Below are 12257 nucleotides of genomic sequence, written 5' to 3' on the forward strand. Positions count from 1 at the left end.
ACCCATTCAATTTTTATGGTAACCAGGATCTAGACTTTGTTGAACATTATGTAATATGAAGACAGTGTGTAGTATTTAAGTGACCAAGTAGTATTGGGGTAAAAGTTATTGAATAGTGTTGTAATAAAATGACAAAATTGTGAAGGATAAAAATATTTCAAGAGCTCAACTTACTTCATCTGAACATGTTCCAATCGCGTTTTATGAACACAAAATGCACAGGTTTACTGAATATGAAAAAGTTGTGTTGATTTAACTCAGTTGTTTAAGTTTCTGCTAAAGCAAAACATTTGTGTGCAACCAATATCCACTATTGAATCAAGTGAATCCAACATGGCCTTTTTTTCAGTGTGGCTGAAATGTGTCCTGAAACCATGTAAGAGCCTTCCCAAGGTGTCTGTTAAGTATAAACACAATAGTGGTTCATCCCGTGACGTAGGTGCCTTTGTGTGCATGAATGACTCATTGGTTATTGTTAAGTGGCTGAAAATGTCAGGTACAAAGTAGGGCTGCCACAAACGATTATTTTGATAGTCGACTAGTCACCGATTATTTTTGCGATTAGTCGACTAATCAGATCATCATCCATTGGACGTAAAACTACAGCTTATTGCACCAGCAGCATCTGCTCTTATATAACTATCATTAGCTTACAGCTTTAAGTGTTTAAGGTCTGTGCTAACTAAAAATAAAGACAAGATGATAGTTTATTAAATTTTAATGAAATTTGCAGATTGTTTCGGTGAAGTTTAATAAACTCCTTGCTATCTAAAATATAACAGGACACTGGAGTATATTCTGGAGCATCTCACACTTCTGATAATCAGTTGTCTGCTTGACGTTTATTCAGCTGTGTAAAAACTATAACTTTAATCTCAGACAAACCGATTTACTCAGGAACAAATAAAATACAAAAAAAAAAAGCCAAACAATAACATTTTAAGTTATCTAAGTGACTCATATATATTTAACCTGAGTAGCGAAAGACGGCGGTGGGTTTGAAAACGATTTGCGGGGAGTCCGGTGTTCTCACGGCGCTAGTGAGCCTAGCCCCCGGCTCGCTAACGAGCTAGTGGGTAACAGATGTCTCCGAAAACGTCGGAGCGCTTTTGAAAATATGTGGTGTCCTGATAAACTGAGCAGATATTTGAGGTTTACACAGCTACATTCTCGCCTGAAAATATGTTAAACGTTTATTTTGTGACCCAGAAAGAATAATAAGAGTAACATTAAAACTAACTAGCTGCCGCCATTGTTGGAAACTGCGCTGGGCCGCGCTATCAATTCTGGGACACAGCTGCTCCTTCTTCTTCTTCTTCTTCTTCTTCGGGGTTTAGCGGTAGCTGACATCCTTGTACATGCAATGCTGCCATCTTCTGTTTCAGTCCGTTATTACACTCTTAAATCCTGCCACTTATTCCTGCGTCTTTTGTGCTCTTACAAAGCTTCAAACGACGAGTCGACTATTAAATCAGTCGTCGACGATTTTGATAGTCGACGTAATCGTGACTAGTCGACAAATCGTGGCAGCCCTAGTACAAAGACTGGACTGAATGAGTAAAAAATGAAAAAACTTCAGAAAGTCTGTCAAAGTCAAAAATTTAAAAGGGTGGCTCAAGACTTGCACAGTACTGTAAAACTTGTGAGTGTTGTCTTTAGGAATCTAGTCTCTAAATTTCCCAGGAAACACAGCACTCAGTGCTGGACGGGAAAAAGACAAAATCCATTTATGTTTGCTGTAATTCTTTATATTTAATCAAACGTATGATTTGTGACTTGAAGCTGAGAAAATTAATTTGACAGTTGGACTTGGAGTGTTCGGACCACCTGGATACAGTCAGAGAAACTCACGAAGCCTCTGGATATGGTGAATACAAGCAATCAAAGAGCTCTGCCTGCTTTTGTGAGTGTGTATGGAAGTGTATTTGTGAATGTGCATTCCTTTGTGTGATACGGGACTCTGAACGCACCTGTGTATACACACTTCTTTTTCTGTTTGTTTGATTGATTATCCAGGAGCCAGTCAACACTTTCCTATCTATCACTCTCTTTTTTCTCTCCACACACACACCCACACACACATATGTACACAAGCCATATAAGAGGTGAAGGCTCATGGCATATTAGCCACCTGTGGGTAAGCCAAGTACTGTGTAAATACCAAGAGGACTAAAGAGATGAGCCATGGCGCCCTGTCAGTCCTAATCTAGGAGGACACCTAATCTCCACAATCCCCAGAAAGCCTCTTCCATCACTGCTAGTTGGAAAGGAATACTACCTGAAGGAACTCCATGAGAATATTGCTGGAGAGAGAATTCCAAAAAACTGTTTTGCTTATTTCCAACTGCCTTTATTGAAGACTCCACCAGAGTAACTTTTTATAAATCACAGTTCAACATAATCCTCATTAATGTTATATTGAGTGCAGCCTGGTGCAACACCTCAGCTGATGCACAGTCAGCTGAGGTGAGCTGAGAAGCACAGTCAGCTGAGAAGCAAGCAGTTTTATCTCCCATCCCAACCTTTTAAGACAGCTTTCTTCTAATTGGCTGTCCCTTGCAAACAAACGATTTGGCAGATGGCTGGGGCTTTTATACTCACAGCTAGAATTGTGTGTCTGAGATTACCATTTCATTGTCATCCTCTCTCACTGGCATTCAATATATTCAAGAGTAGAAAAAATGTGTGTATAAACTACTCTGCACAAGTCTTGTTTCATATCTAACCCAAGGGATGAAAAAAGGGGTAAGATGAAACATAACACAACTTAGCAAACAAACAATTTTAAATTGCATCTTTAGACACTTTGTTAATAGCAGACATTTAGAAGAACACATATTCAAAAATGTTTTGGGGATCTTGTCAGAATTGATGGAAATATGAATTATGAAGTATCAACAGATTTTCATCCACCATGCAATACCATCTGGAAAGTGTTTGACTTGCAACAGCATCACAAAAACATGTAATAACCTTTTCGCTGTTTAACAAAATCAACAAATTGATGATTTTCACCACTTCATATATAACAAGACACTTAGTGGTTATAATAGCAAATAGCAAATATTCCATTAGCTGTAGAACGTGCCCATGCCGCAGTTTTGTTTGGTCTGTCCGTGCTGTTGGCAAACTGATAATATAATCACACTGAGAAATACAGATGTTGCTTATATAAATAAACAGAAGACAAATATGGGACCCATTGCGCGTTTATACGCAGAGAATGCTTTTACATCTATGTATGATTGGTAAACCACGCATTGTCTAAATAATAAGTACAGCACACTATCCACCCCCATAAAGGGTATAGTTAAAAATCATTATACAAGATTGTCTTCTAACTAAATGAGCACCCATATAGCCAAATATGATGTCATGACTTTCACGATGATTGCATATTTCCATGTGTTATGGTTTACCTATACATGTCAATAATATGTACCTGATAAAATTATTATGTTTTTTTTTAAAATAAATTTACATCACTTGAAATCCCTTGAAGTTGAGACCTTAGTGAAGATAATACGGGACAGTTTCTCGTCGGTGACATTCCTAAATATCCTTGATGCATATGCTTATACTTTAGCTTATACTCGGAAGAGTGTAGAAGAAAGTGTAATAGAAATAGACAGATGTAGTGGAAGACAAATGTCCAATAATTTGATTGGATTCTTCTGAGGAACATCTGAATACATTCATCTGAACTGAGTATCTGTTGAAATAAATTCCCAGAATCACGGAACGAAGAGCTCCTTTTTTTCCCCTTTCCTGTATTTATTTATTTTTTTCACCGGAATAAGCGCTTTTCTGTGAAAGTGGATTTGAGCTGAACCTTCACCCTAAACCAGTTACTCACACCCAAATGTTACTAATAGCCTATCTGCACTTCAAACAGCACTTGAAAGGTTATTGGGGGAGGGGAGAAAAAACAACAACTAATTTGCATTTTTCAAGCTCTGCTCTGGCAGGTGGAGTGCTAATGAACAATTGTATGATCCATTAATCGGGATCTTGTTTGCACATGGGCGTCATCATAAAGTGCCACTTGAGTTTGCGTGGCTCCATCAGGAAGTCTAATCGAGACAATGGTGCTAATCAGTCCAAAGCAAACAGATCCCCTCCAGTTTAAAATGAACAGAAGCAAATCATGTAGTTAATGGCCTACTGGGGGGGAGGGGGCTGGTTTCATGGAGCCTAAGTGTCAAAAGAATGGGCTCATGTGCGGCGCTTAAAATGCAGGAGGGGAATAACAGTATACATGATCTATGATAATGGACAAATACCAGTGACTTTAAATACATTTTTTATGTATGCCCTCAATATGATATGATAATGTAATATTAAAATGATTGTGATTATGTCTTGATGCATGCTCAATCATCCAGGTAAGCAAATCCCGAAAGGTTTGGGATCTTGTGATTATGGCCATGATCGACTACACCTATGTGTCCTAACCACAGCTGCTGTATGGTTTGCTTTGTTACAATGAATTTAACTAGTTACTAATAATAATCTATATAGACAAAACTCTATTGCATTCTTATTTGTATACATATTCCATTCTTTTGTATATTTTAATACCCTTTAGATTTAGATTGTGCAGTCCAGCGCGTGTATGCTCAGAGTGACAATAAAGTGGTTATTCTAGTCTATTCTAGTTAGCTTCTGTTATCATGGTGTGGGTGGTATTTGATAGATTTATAATTTAAGAACATACGAACAGTAACAAATTAAAGCAAAACAACACCCAACCATAATTTATCCCGCTCTCAGTGAATAAAAAGCATCAACACTTTCTTCTGACAGGCTTTGCTGACCATGTAAAACAAATCAACAAACCCCAAAACTAAAGATTTTTCTCTTTTTTTGTGTATTTTTTTTCCTTTTGTTTTGGAATTACAGAAATACAATTTCTGCCTTTTTTTCCCTCAAAGGTTAGTTATTGTTTTTTATTTCATGCTTTTACTCATTTGGCTTTTCTTTAGTGTAGTTTTAGTAGCTATAACATCCTCCTGCAGTCTTACATAATCTGCCAGTTCCTGTGCTTCTGTTACAGTCACACCAAAAAAATCGATTATCGGCCTGCTATTTAGGCCAACATTTTCTGCAATTGAGAATGAAGATGTCAGGGACGATTACAAGGTGAGCTGACAATGGCACTTACAAAGCAAGACACACATACACACCTAGTTATCTTGTTGCTAAGCATAAAGGGAGAGTTCCAGCCCAACCAGCCTTGAACCTATTAAGTAATCTTCAGCTATAAGTAATTTTCTTATCAAGTAAATCCGATTTATTGAATTGAATGAAAATTATTTAATATGGCATCTTGAACAGCTAACACGACTTGAAAGAAATCTTGATATCATCAAGGAAAAAGGCTCCATTGGTGCAGACTGCGTGCATAAAAAACCATGAGGATATTTGAATAACTGTAAAAGATGAGATTTCAATGATCACCTTAATCAGGTACAGTAGGTTCAAATAGATCAAGCTTTTACTTTCGTTTCCATGACATGATGACATGTTGCATAACAAGCATTTTAATGAACCCAATTCAGATTATCATTGCAATTGTGCCACTGTTATTTCACACCGCATGCATTCACACTCCATACAGTGAGCCATACGTTTATATTGGTGTAAACACTCAACGGGAGCTGGGGAGGGGGTTGCATGCCCTAATGAGTCTGCACAGAGCTGTTTCCTGTGCAGTGATGAATGATTTACAGTCACTGTGACAAGTTAACTTATTATTATATTATCAGTTTTTCATCTTATTCTCTCAAAGTGTTTCAATTTCCCACTGGTGTGATGTTGCAGTAAACCCATACACAATTAATCTAAAAAGACAGTGATAAAAAAAAACAATGAATCAAGCAGGAAACAGGGCTCAGTAATCAATAATTAAATGACAGTGACAGAGAACGCACAGTGCGAGCTGCAAGGAATGTTCAGCCCCACTTTTGGGAAAGCGAGTGCTCATCAGATTTGCTTATATAGCTATAAAAGCAATGTAAACACCATATATGAAGACACTAGATGTTGTGCTTCTCTATCTCTCCTCTCTGTTCTGTGGAAAAGATACTTGAAAAAGGTTCGGGTGATAGCCATGTGTGTCCTTCAACTGAACTGCAGTGATATGCAAATAGGCACCGATCTACTCAGGAGACAAAAAAAAAAGGAGACAAAGCAAATGTCAAACTCTGCTCCCCTGAACTGGGGACCAGGGGTGCAGGAATGGGTGGGTAGGGACTGGTTGGTGGGGTGCACTGGGCTTATGTATTCAAGCAAATGTGCAAAAACACACATTAGTGCACTTATTCATGTGTGGATGTGTGCATGCGTGTTTATATATGCAATTATGAGCTTCTTCAGACATCACCATGTCACAGCTAGCTCATTCTGTCACCCAGCCATCCCGACAAATGCACACACAAGGCTCACAAGCCTTGATGCTTAATGCATGGAGGGGAAGAGGGTGTCTGGTGTTACTGTGAGGCCCTAAGCCTGTTAATGACGCCGGGCACCAGAAGCCCCACAGATGGCTAATCTAACCATTGTCTTCGGCACCCAGCCCCATTCGAGCAAACTCCTACTGCCCCCCCATGCAGCATGCTACTGTTTACCTCTCTTCCAACTAAATCTAATCCTGTTTAGCAACATTCTCAGAACTCTGAATGGCCTCCCCCCCCGTACCCTCTCCTACCTCCAGTCCCTCTACCCTCTTCTTTTGTCTTTTCAAATGATAAAATGGGACGGCTGGGTGAGAAAGGGTCACGGCTATCCTCCCTTCTGTAAAAGGAGAGATAGGACCACTGGGGAAGTGCTGGGGGGTGGGGGTGGGGGTGGAGGGGAGCATAAAAGCAAAAGAGAGGGTGGGAAGACCTTGGAATGTTCTGGGTTTCTTTCAAGGCTAGTTCATGCCCCAGCTAATTAACAATTATTCTCCATAGTTCTTGCATTCACTAATATGTTGGGATGATGGATATGGTGCTGACATTTGCAGCCTCCTCATGCTACTCCCAGAGCCCCCACCCTCTCCCTTTCCTCACATCATCTGTCACTCCAAGTTGACTGTGTCAATCTGGGGCCCAGTCTGCCTGATAGACACTCCAGAATTCCTTTCCCTATATGTGGTGGGAGGTGTCCGAGTGTGAAGAGCTGAACGTAAAAGTCTGCCAGACACACACTGGCTGCCTGTAACCTCTGCCGGTGCAGGAATGTCACAAAGCAGCCCAGCTAGGATCAGTGCATTGGGCCTGTGTGCTCACTCTGCCCTCTCTGCTAGTCTTTTTCACTTTTGTTTCCACACATATCAAAGCATTTTTCAGTTCTTTTTCTCAGCTTGCTAATATGACACACTGCCGTTTATACTGATTTGAATAAGTGGATAAGGGGCCCAAAGTCCCACAGAGAATAGGGAATGACTTGAAGCTCTTTCATCGCCCGCTGAAAAGGACATTGTTACTGTCCGAGCTCACCGCCGAGTTCCAGAGGCATTTCAACAGCGAGCAGAGATTACAGGCGATGAAGGAATCCACTTAACATGTTTTGTTTTGTATTTCTATCTTTTCTTCCCCTCCTATTTGCTCAGCGGTGGGGATATGAAAAGGAGGAATTATATACAAATGGGATTGCTTTCTATCTGTTGCACCTAGGCATTGGCACGCTATGACTTCAAAGGCGACTGGAGTGCTTTGAAGTGTAGCTTGAAGAGAGACACATGCTTCTTTCTTATCGTAATAATTGCTCAGTACATGATACTTAACACCACACCGAATGACAAGCTTGGATTCTAAGAACATGACAACTGAGCTGGGTCACTGTCTCCTTTGACGCCCAGTGTTCTGACAGAATCAGGGTCGCAGGGCGTAGCATGAAGATTTTAAAGGTGCTTTTGCAGTTACTCGGCTCCGTTTGAGCTCAGAGTTCGCTACATTTGTCAAAGCGAAAGATACAGTATTCGTATGCATTTGGAAGAGGCTTATTGTAATTTTTTCCCCAATCAGGCGTACTTGGGTATTCTACACATGGTGTGTACAGTATATGCTAAGCTGACCCGAGATGCGGAAATGTTCCAGTGATTAGTACAGGACATCGGCATCAAAAGTTGTTCTCTGTAGCCGTAGTCTACACACAAAGAATTTGACCTTTGCGTCCCTTTCTGTTGACTACAACTGAGTTTGCAAGCACGCAAAATTGTGCCAAATGTTGTCCTTGCCTGTACCCCTAAAGCAGAGCAACACCAGAGAATTACTGATGCATGTAGGCAGCATATTAGTTGTATTTGGCAGCTACATTTTTACTGTGTTACTAGCGCTGGATAGATTAAAATGTAGTTGAGGTCTGATGGCAATCCCAGTGGTTACGTTCTGTTATCAGGTACTACATTCCCTAAAAACCTTTAAAGGAGTTCAGGTAATTTGGGGAAAAAAAACCTATCCAGAGCTAAGTTTATTGTTAAAGGGAATCTTTAGACCTTGGGCAAGACAGCCCCTTTTTGTCGTCTCTCTCCTCTCAATTGAAAGTGTCACATTCCTTCTACCGTCACATCGCTTCATCTTATCATACACTGAATGCTTCATGCAGCAAATAGTTCACTATGTTTCAAACTTTTTAAACAAATTATTTATTTTTTTAAACTACAAAACCTAGATTTGTGACAACATTTTCCCATAAAATAGATAATCTATGAAATCGACCTTGGACGCTGTAACTCTGTAAAGTTTCTTTTTTTTTTCATGGCAAATGGGCAAAGCCAGCTTATTCTTGCTTTCACAGCCTGCAGATGAAAAGCAGAATTGCATACAATTGGTGTTTTGGTCACTCGATGTATTAATTTGAGAAGCATTCATTCCTGGTAGAATAAAAAATGTTTTTTGTGTCTATTTAGTCATCTTTTGCTTGTGTTGCTGCCATGTTAGGATTATCCCAAACATTTTCTCTTAAGGAGGATAACAACAATTAGTGTGTTAAATGAAAATAAAGAATAAGTGACAATGGATTAAATTCTCCTGAATATTTTGCTGTTCATTGTTCCTGCTAGAAGCAGAAACTTGGAATTATGTTGCTGCGCACAAGGCTGAAGGTTAAGAAGTCCATGTTCTTGCATTCAAGTAGTCACATCAATCACCCATCCTCACCTCTGTGATACATTTTCTTTAGCATTTATTCAGCTCAGACGGGGTACACCCTGAACCGATCGCCAGCACTGTGGCATGATACTTCAGTCTAAATATATTCCTAGTTCCCCACAATACAGTATGTATACATTTTATATTTTAAACAGTTTTTGTTGTTTATCATGAGACCAATCTGTCAAATCTCAGGTATCCCATGCTGAGACTGAAAAAGAAAAAAAAGAAAGAAAGAAAGAAAGACTGGCAGACCAGCAGCATCAGCAGTGTGATTCAACAATGTGGTTTCCATGCTGAGCAATGGGGAGCCTCCAGCACAAAGAGAAGTTCTGTTCCCCCTCTGATGAGCCAGCACAAACTGCCAGCCTCCTCACTGAATCACTCCCCTAGTAAATGTCCTTCACCATCAGCTTTTATGCAGCGCAGCTCTCTCACCCAGACTTCAGGCACTGTAAACGGCAAGCAGGGTCAGAGTAATTGAAATCATTAATCGTGTTTTATTCCACTTTGGGGCAAAGTAAGCTTGAATTGGAAAGAGGTTGGTAATGGCTTTGGATAATGTGCCAGTCTTTGAGGGGAAGCGAATGAAACAATATTGAGTTGCACATGGAATTGAGGTTTAAAGGTAGAATATTTGTAGATTATGTATTACGCTGTCGTTATGAAAATCATTGATTTATTCTTTTGAATTACTTTTGCACTGTATTGATTTATCACCTTAAATTGCAACCACAAAAGCATAAAAAGGAACAAACCCTCTCAGATTATCAAATAAACCTGCTCACATGTGAGAAACTAACTGAGATGAGGCCTTTGTGGCTTTGATATTTAACCTCGGGTCATTTCTTGGAGTAATGCAGTAAAGTACTATTATCTGGACCAGATAGGGCTACAGTTCCACATAGCAGAACACCCAAGGGTGAAAGGGCATAACCTGTCCCCCATTCAGTGCTGACTTCTAGCAGTATGTGATTTGGCTATGACGTTGGGATTTCACCACCACTACCCCCAGCCCTCACTGGTTCTGTCAAGACAACAATCTGAGATAGGATAATTATTATCCTATCTCATAATTTCTCACCTGCCACAACCTTGCAGGCACACTGGGTGAGGATTTCTAAATATGGTAGCCTGCTCCATCTAATATTGGGATTCAGCAGTTTAAAATGTTATCCATCACATCTGTAATCATCCATCCATCCATTTTCTACTGCTTATTGAGGGCAGCAGTCTAAGGAGAGAATTCTAGACTTCCTTCTCCTCTGCCTCCTTCTCCAGCTCTTTTGAAGGCCTTCCCAAGATAGTCGAAATATGTAACTCTCCAACATATCCTGGGTCTTCCCTGGGGGCCTTCTCAGGGAAATACCTCAGCCAGGACGCATCCTAGTCAGATGCTCCAGCCAACTTAGCTGGCTCCTTCCATTGTGGAGGAGTGTTGACTCTACTTAGTCCCTCTTAAATGGCCCAGCATCTCACCTTATCACTAAGGCAAAGCCCAGCAATTCTTTGAAAGAAGCTAATTTCAAACACTTGTATTCTTGATCTAATTCTTTCAGGTAAATGTCCCGCTTTGTTCATCTTTCACTCATGAACAACAAGACCATCTCTTCCTCTACATGTGTTCTGTTGACTTGGAGACAAACTTTGACTGCATCCCTCTGGGGATCCAGTGAAGGGTGCTTTGGGAACACCCCACCCTGTTTGTCTGTATTCCTGGTAATAAGTCTCACTCGGTCCTGGTGGGTTATGCTGTGTTATGCTATGGTGGGTTATGCTGTGTGTCCCAAAGTGGGAGGCTATTTGAATAGCTGTTAATGACTGTTATTTCTACATCTAAAGTGAAGCAGGTCAGCCTCCTTTTTTAAAAATTTTTATGTACAATACTAAATAATATTTACATCTTTTACATTAATTTATAATCTGTAATCACACAATGACTATGTATTTTAATATTTAATGCAATAAGGCTTTAAACAACTTGTGCTAAGTTTTACGCCACTACAGTCAATGACAGGAATTCAGGAGTACATAGAAAGCTTTTTTTTTAACCTTTTCTTTTCTAATCACAAGTAGAAAGCACTACATTAACATTGCTGTACATCGTTATATCATATCCACATAATGCCTGTAAACGCATACAATAAATTTTCAAACTTTAAGAAAAGCTTTCAATTTCAACGAAATGATAAAGTGTTAAGTAATACAGAAATCCTTTTGTCTAAGGGCAGGAAAAAGCATATCACAGTGCTGACTCTGTGTAGTATAGTTGGACATGCATTAAGTGCTGGCTGCAGAAGGAGTGGGATTGCTTCCCTTGCAGTCCACCAGCAAGCATACCTGTCCTTGTCAGGATAACCGGCTTTGGACTGGTTTAACAGTGCTTCTTCCATAGCATGAAATGGACACTTACAGCAATAGCAAGAGCGTGACAGTGAATTCTGCCGTTTAGTTCCTCTTATCAAATCATGTGTTTGCTTTGATTTTTTTCCGTTTGTTTATTCTTGTATATTTTGGACTTTCTGGCTGTTTGACCGAATTAAATCAGCATCATACACATGAGTGACAATGTGGTGCAAGACCAAGAAAACACAAACACATTCTTGTCTATCTGGTTCACGTTGATCCAAACATAACTATGACCACATAGCTTTGTTTATATGCAAAAGACACTCAGAGACATCAGGAAACCTGACAGCTATTATAAGGGTTGGGAATCGAGACTCAGACTCCCAACTGGAGTTGTTAGCCTGCTTGTCAATTGATCCCAATTATTAGTTCCACTTGCACTTGCATTACAATCTGCTAATTTCAGTTTGTTTGCAGGAGGAAGTTGTGCAGTCTACAGCATGGATATGGACATAAATTTCATTTTTATAGGACAAAAGATGAGAGATAGCAAAGCGGAAACTGCATCCAGGACAGAAACAGCTGCATTATTCTGCTAACACAACTCCAGCTCTTAGCAAGCATTTGCATGCTAATGCTAAGCTAGCCAAGAACCTAGAGTGACTAAAGCTGAGTGAATGCTGACCCAGATGCCGACCCAGACCATGAACTTCATCAGGTAACAAACTGATAAGCAGTCAGGCTGCAGCCTCTGCTTCTACCTGTTCATAT

This window comes from Rhamphochromis longiceps, linkage group LG15, assembly GCF_057381845.1.
Source record: "Rhamphochromis longiceps isolate RC_006_pf linkage group LG15, R_longiceps_female_GT1.1, whole genome shotgun sequence".
NCBI classification, from domain to species: domain Eukaryota; kingdom Metazoa; phylum Chordata; class Actinopteri; order Cichliformes; family Cichlidae; genus Rhamphochromis; species Rhamphochromis longiceps.